We start from the raw sequence: 6,754 nt of genomic DNA, 5'->3' as shown, positions 1-6,754 counted from the left end.
CACATTGCCCCAAATGTTAAAGTTACGATCATTCATGGGTCCACTGGAGTTTTTGAACACATTGTTTGATCTTAATCAGCAGTTGGAGAAGAAGTTCTTGAGTTGCTCGAATAAAAGAGGATGTGATTCTAGCAGTTTTATCACATAACCACACATAAAGCACAGGCCTGGGATATACTGAGCCTTGTCTGGAGAGCAGACGAGAGTAGGGAGCATTGGCAAAGAGCTACAGTCAAGGCAACTTCCAATAGCCTGTACAGGAAGGTAAAACAACAGGCATGACGTGATTGGTCTGATTACTGGGGTGTAGCCTTCAAAGACAAACCACGTCCAAAGAAACAAGTTTGCACAATCAAATAAGGTTTTTACGATGAGTTTAGCACCAATGGCTTGCGACTGCACCTGGAAGTTTCACGTTCAAAATCATTTTGCTAAAGTATGTTTCAGAAATTGGATAAAGAATGACTGACACGTTTGGTGGAAAATATATACACCTAATACAGAGTACTCAATTGGGCAGCTATTGCTCCGAGTGTAGTGCGAGTCATCCCTTAATCAGAAGTCCGTGGTTCGATCCCCAGCTCCTCATTTTGAATTGTCCTTGGCAAAGATGCTTAACCGCAAGTTGTGATTGTGTCATTGTCATGTATGAGTGAGAGAGCAGTGAATGGAAGTGCTGCATGAATGTGGGTTGGAATGTGACATGTGCTATGTAATAGTCGTACTCTAAGTCCTCTCTAAGTAGCTTCAGCTTTTCTGTCACGGAATCCTTTGAGGCTGTACTACTTGTTGACATCACATCCTTTCTGCAGATTTGTCACATCATTTTCCACAGATATTGGATTCAAATCCTGTGAATGGGGGAGGCCAGAGAAGTACACTGAACTCCCACTCAGTGAGGTTGTTGCATTTCGTATAAAGGGGCCGAATGTCAAAACCAATTTCAGAAGCTCAAAACAGAGCAGCTCCTGTTTCCAATAACACGTCGAGGCCGACCAGCAGCACATTCTCTTGAATGACTTGATTAACCCACTTTATTCCAAGGTTCAATGGTGGGGACATGATTTATTTTCCACTCTCTAGACGCTGTCACAAGCTAGGAATTTACTCAGATGTTTTGTGAACTATTAGTTTAGATTCTTTTTTAAATTGTAATTTTTATCTCATAGTCATTCTATGTTTCTTTCATCGTCCAACATTGCTACTGTTTCATGTGTATGTTGCTGGTTATAATACTGTCTAGACTAAAACATTTGTATTCAATCCAAGAGTCAGAATTCAAGAGATTAACTGTACAGTCATAGCATAACATTGGATTTTCTAATATACATCAGAATCTTAACCTGCTGTGGGAAACTTCCCACAATGCCAGCCTGTCCTGTCCTTAAATGCCCATGGTTTTGATGTTTGAGAAATAAATTGGCTGTTTCTATGACTGACGGGTATCTTGATCCTCAATGGCATGGCCCAATAACTCCTGTCAGTCTACATGGCGGCCCTGTCAGCTGTGAGTGTTTGGCGTAGGATGTTCAGCCTCAGAAACACGGGGGGGAAGAGGAAGTTGCACTGGCCTGCAGTCAAGCATTTGTGTTTGCATTGAAAAGGGCCATTACCGAGAGACTATCGCCTCTGCTCTGAACCCTCTGTACCTGTTATCTGTTTGAGAGCTTGGAAAACCTTTTAATGACTGAGAGTAAATTCATTATATACATAATGTAAAGTAATGTGGCTGAAGTGATGACTGGAGACGATTAAGTGGAAGCTGTCATCCGGAAGGCAACAGAAGCCCATTAGGAGCTGGCACTCAAACTGGTATTTAACATATTTACTGGATTCAGAAACACTGACACAAATGTTGACAGAACCTTTAGATTGGTACTTTAAATATAAACATACCTTTACTAATATACTTTAAGTAGTAAAGTAAAATATTATCTATACTGCTTATCCTTTCGAGGGTCATTGGTGGGCTGGAGCCAATGCCAGCTGACAATGGGACAAGTGTCCTGCATATCTCAAGACTGCCATACACAGACATACAACCACTGACCCCAGACACACCTGGTATTAACATGGTATTAACATGTGGGTTTTGTGATCCGAAAGAGGACAGGTGTGGACGCACTCAGATCCAATCAAGCCAGACCACGACATCATGACTAATAGTTTTCTTAAATCTGTGAAATATTTTCGGACACATCCGAATACTCAGACTGGTCGAAACAACATGATTTGGTCTTAACTAACACAAGTGACATACAGTACGTGTTATTTTTTGCATGTAGAGTGGGAAAGTGACATCCAACCACAAGTGGTCACAGGAGACACATTCAGGATGCATTTGAATGCCAGGTCTGGACACACACACTTCACACAGGCCACTTGTGATCTGATCTCTCAGGAACACGGTCTCTCACATTCACACAAACAGTCAATTTACAGTCTCCAATTACACAAACCCCACACTGCAGGTTTTTGTACTGTGGGAGTATGATTCCTTGAGTGTGTGCTAGATCCTTGCAGGTGGTTGTTTGCTGGGTGGAGATTCACATGCCATTAGTTCTGACATTGGAACCCCTCCCTCTCTCACACAGGTTCCCTTGGACCTTCATTTTCCACGAGAGACATACTATTTCCAAATGATATTCATAATATATTTTGTAACATAGAAATCTATTTTCAACTTGGTCCCATTGTAACATTTGCACACACTTAATGACCCTTATGAATCTAAAATAAAATTGATTCAGCTGCTGTTGAAACTCACGTCTGTCCCTGAGTGAGTTTTCTCTGAGTGAAAATTGCAGCTGATGAGTCACAATTTCACAGAAAATCTGTCTTAGAATAGACCAACTAGATTTTGAAGTAATGTTTTCACTAACCACAGCTTTGGACTTGTATCAACCCTTTTTTTTCTCTTTTGTGTCTTTGTCTAGTATTTGTCACTGTGGTCTTAATAATCAATGTGTGTAATTAAACTGAGAACGTTTGTGGTTGCATCTCAACCACTTAACCTTTGAAGATCTGTCACAAACACAGAGACTTGATACATTTACAGTTCAGATTGTGATATTAAAGTAGATATCAGAGTTCTCATTGGCAAAAAAAAAGGTCTTAATAAATCCCATTCGGACTCAATAATTTAAAATCCTCATTAATTGAATATGCTTTCACTGATTCGTCTTTTCCCTGTTTATTTATTGCTGTTCTGACTGCTGTCATTCTGAATTCACCTTGGTCAGTTTCCAGATCATCACGTTTCGCTGCAGGATTTTAAAGTTCTTTAAGTTTGTGACCTGTTTTGTGAAATGGTTTATCTTTCCTTTCTTTGTCATCAACTCTTTAAATAAAGTCACTGCAAACCTGCGTGTCTGTGACTGAGTCCTTCCTGCCTGTGCTCCATACACCAGCTGTTGAAAGTGGGCGTCACATGTCACAGTTTGTTGTTTTGTTCCAAAGTAAAGTCTTATGGGGCTGAGGTGGAACCAGCTGATTACTCATCCTATGCTGACTGTGCCAACAACATGTCATGGAAGACTGAACCTGGATATGTGATAAATTATTCTCACACATCTCTGCTCAGATTTCACGACAGAAAAATTGTTGCCAGTTGTCAAACTTTTCTGTCACATTCTCTCTGGTTTGCTTGGTGTTGAATCATCGTGTTGTATCCAACATGCTTGAACACTGGTTACAGCCCAATGTATCAACCACAGATGGACGACATAACAGCTCCCAAAGGTGAAGCCAAATCAAATGGATCCCCTCTTCTAAAGGGACATGGACCAAACCAACAGCCAAAGTACATCTGAAATAAATTCTTCCCTGTTGTCTAGATAGCTCTAATAACACTGATATATGTGTAAGTGTTTCTGTTTCTGATAAGTTATGTTTTCATTATATTTTTGACATTATTAAAGGTACAGTGTGTAGAATTTAGTGATATCTAGTGTTGAAATTGCATGTCGTAGCTGAACACCCCTCACCTCACCCTCCCCTTCCAATCAGTTGTCATAAAAACTCAAAAGGTGTTTAGTTTGTCCAGTCTGGACGACTGTAAAAAACATGGCGGCCTCCGTATAGAGGGTCCCCCCGATGTAAATATAAAGTATTTAAATATAAAGGGTCTTTTCTGAGGATTATTCTACATTAAATTTCTGCAACTAGATCCCTTTCACCTAAATCTTACACACTGGACCTTTAAAATATTGTGAAACATCATGATAGATATAGCAGAATGACTTCTGCAGAGTCTGGCTTCATATAACATTAGAAGTGTGAGATGTCAGCCACCATATCTGAGATATTTTGGCTTCTTTTCTGTACTCTAGAAGGAATTGGATGAAGGTGAACGCAGTGTGACTCTAAATAAAGTTCATACATGCTCATCTACTAAACATGACTTTTCAAGATATTATAATAAAAGAATATTTTAGGTGGCACTGTGACGGATGCTGTAAAATCCCACCCCCCAGTATGTGTCCAGAAAAGCAGCACTTGCATCACGTACAATGACTTCTTCTTTTGTTTCTATGATGAGTCTGTAGTGTGTGCTATGAACAGTGCAGCAGAGAGAAGAAAAACCAAGTAAAAAATGTGGGTCAGCAGCAATACTCACTCCTGGAACAATACTCAGAATAGAGATGAGGTTTGATGTTGCACTGTGATAAACACATGAGTCATCGTCTGCTCAACAGCACTGGGGTTTTTTCAGAGGTTGTGACACTCTCGTGTTCTTCTGCCCTCTTGCAAGACACTTGCAAGAACAGAGTTAGTGCGTTCTATCGTGGGATAAAGCGGTTGTTCTTTAACCAGAAGGTCGGCGGTTTGATCCCAGTGTTTCTCATCTACATGCCAACTGTCCTTGAGCAAGATACTAAACCTCAAATTGGCTTTCATGGAAAAGTGCCGCAGATTGTGCACAGTGGTTGTTAAGCTCTCTTAAGGAAGACAGATTTAGGATTGGTTTGATTATATTTGGGATTACTGGGCTGGAGAGTTCACCAAGTGTTCCAAGCTGATAGCAAGTCTGCAGCAGGACTCAGGGGCAGTTTGTCGAAATGAAAGTGGAACCTTGCCTTGTTTTTCAAATGAAAACTCGATATTGAATCATCTCATATCTCCTCACAGTTCAAGACATGTTTTCAAGCTTGATCACTGCTGAAAGTTTTTTTAAGGCGATCACCTGTTGAATTTAAGGAGCCCTCTGAGCTCAGTGTTTGTCACTGAGGTCGTATTGTACATCGAACCTTTGCTATCAGTTCCTGCATGAGAGACAGAGAGAGCAGCAGAGTGACTGGGACTGTGTGAAGGCTGTGACACATCAGCAACAACAGTTCCAGATGATCTGCCTGCGGGCCTCCACTGTGGGGCCGCCTCCGCTGCAGGCTCCGCTTTCAAATCAGCTCCAATGTCAGGACAGGATATACGTTTAAAAAAAAGTGATTTATATTCAGTTAATTTGTCAGCTTGGCCACATACAAACGATTACTTCCTTAAATGGAGTGTAAACATATAGATTTTTCCTGTCCTGTCTATCATTGCCAGTGTAGCATTATGTATGGATTCAATAAGTCAACTCCTAACATTCTCCTCATCCTGTGTGGTATTGATTTATTCTTTCAAAAAAGGACATGAACTCTATCTTGGTTTAACAAATTGTGCTTGAGGTGATCTTCCTGTCGTTCTCAAAAAACACCCACACATTTCTCATTCAGAATGTGCATTTATGACGATATTTCTGAAAACTAAAATGAAAATAATTAGCCTTATTTATGTCAACATAAAACATCTTAATGTGTATTATATTTATTATGTTATATACACTACTCTTACTGTACTCCTACTGTTTACTTCCCATCATTTAAGTTTTAAGATAAGATCACAGTGTCTGAGGCATAGAAAACACATTCAAATACTGCCACACATTCATTTACATTGATAAACTCTATTTACAACATTTATCAATGACAATGTACACATATTTAAGTCTTAACGGTGTTAAGGGCATAAATGGACAGGGAGACAAAGGAGTGTTTATGTTGTGATGCCCACTGAGGGGAACCCATCTTCTTTGAAACTATGATGCACTTTTGGCATAATGTTATATGCTGTATGCATTGCTCATTGTCATTTATTCATTTCATTTCTCTGCTTTTGTTTCATTAATTTCAAATTTGTTTCTAGGCTAATTATCTGACTGCTATTTCTATTTTTGCTGCAGACAAACTTAACAGACACTAATTTAGCATAATCAATGATTTATTAAGTGTTTGATTGAAGAACAAATCAAAACAAAAGGCCAAAAGACAGGAGTGAAGGAAGAGTTACATCTCTCTCCTCCGAAGTCTTCCATCCTGCAGCGGTGGCATCCTCCCACAGGCCTAACAGCTACTATTAGAATAAAATAAGTAGAGCAGCAGAGCTAAACCCCATACAACAACCACTACTGTGTATTTCCTAATCTCCACTTAATGGTTACCATGGAAACAGAAGAAAGTGTTATTTGTTCAGCTGCTCATCCAAGGTCACATTGTGTAAAAACTAAGTTAAGTATCCGTGTTCTTAATAATTTGGCTTAATGATTGTGATGTCTGTGTTTATATTGCAGGGTGTAGTAGCACACTCAGGCAATACTTCATCTTTCTTCAGCTCCTCTCGGCTCGTGTTGAAGGAGGTCTCCGAGGGAATATCATTTTTTTAAAGAGGCCATTCTCAGTATTGATACGTGATGCATCTGCTGTCATCTCTATTA

Source organism: Paralichthys olivaceus, chromosome 23, assembly GCF_024713975.1.
Source record: "Paralichthys olivaceus isolate ysfri-2021 chromosome 23, ASM2471397v2, whole genome shotgun sequence".
Taxonomy (NCBI): Eukaryota; Metazoa; Chordata; class Actinopteri; order Pleuronectiformes; family Paralichthyidae; genus Paralichthys; species Paralichthys olivaceus.
Note: the sequence above shows the minus strand (reverse complement) of the source record.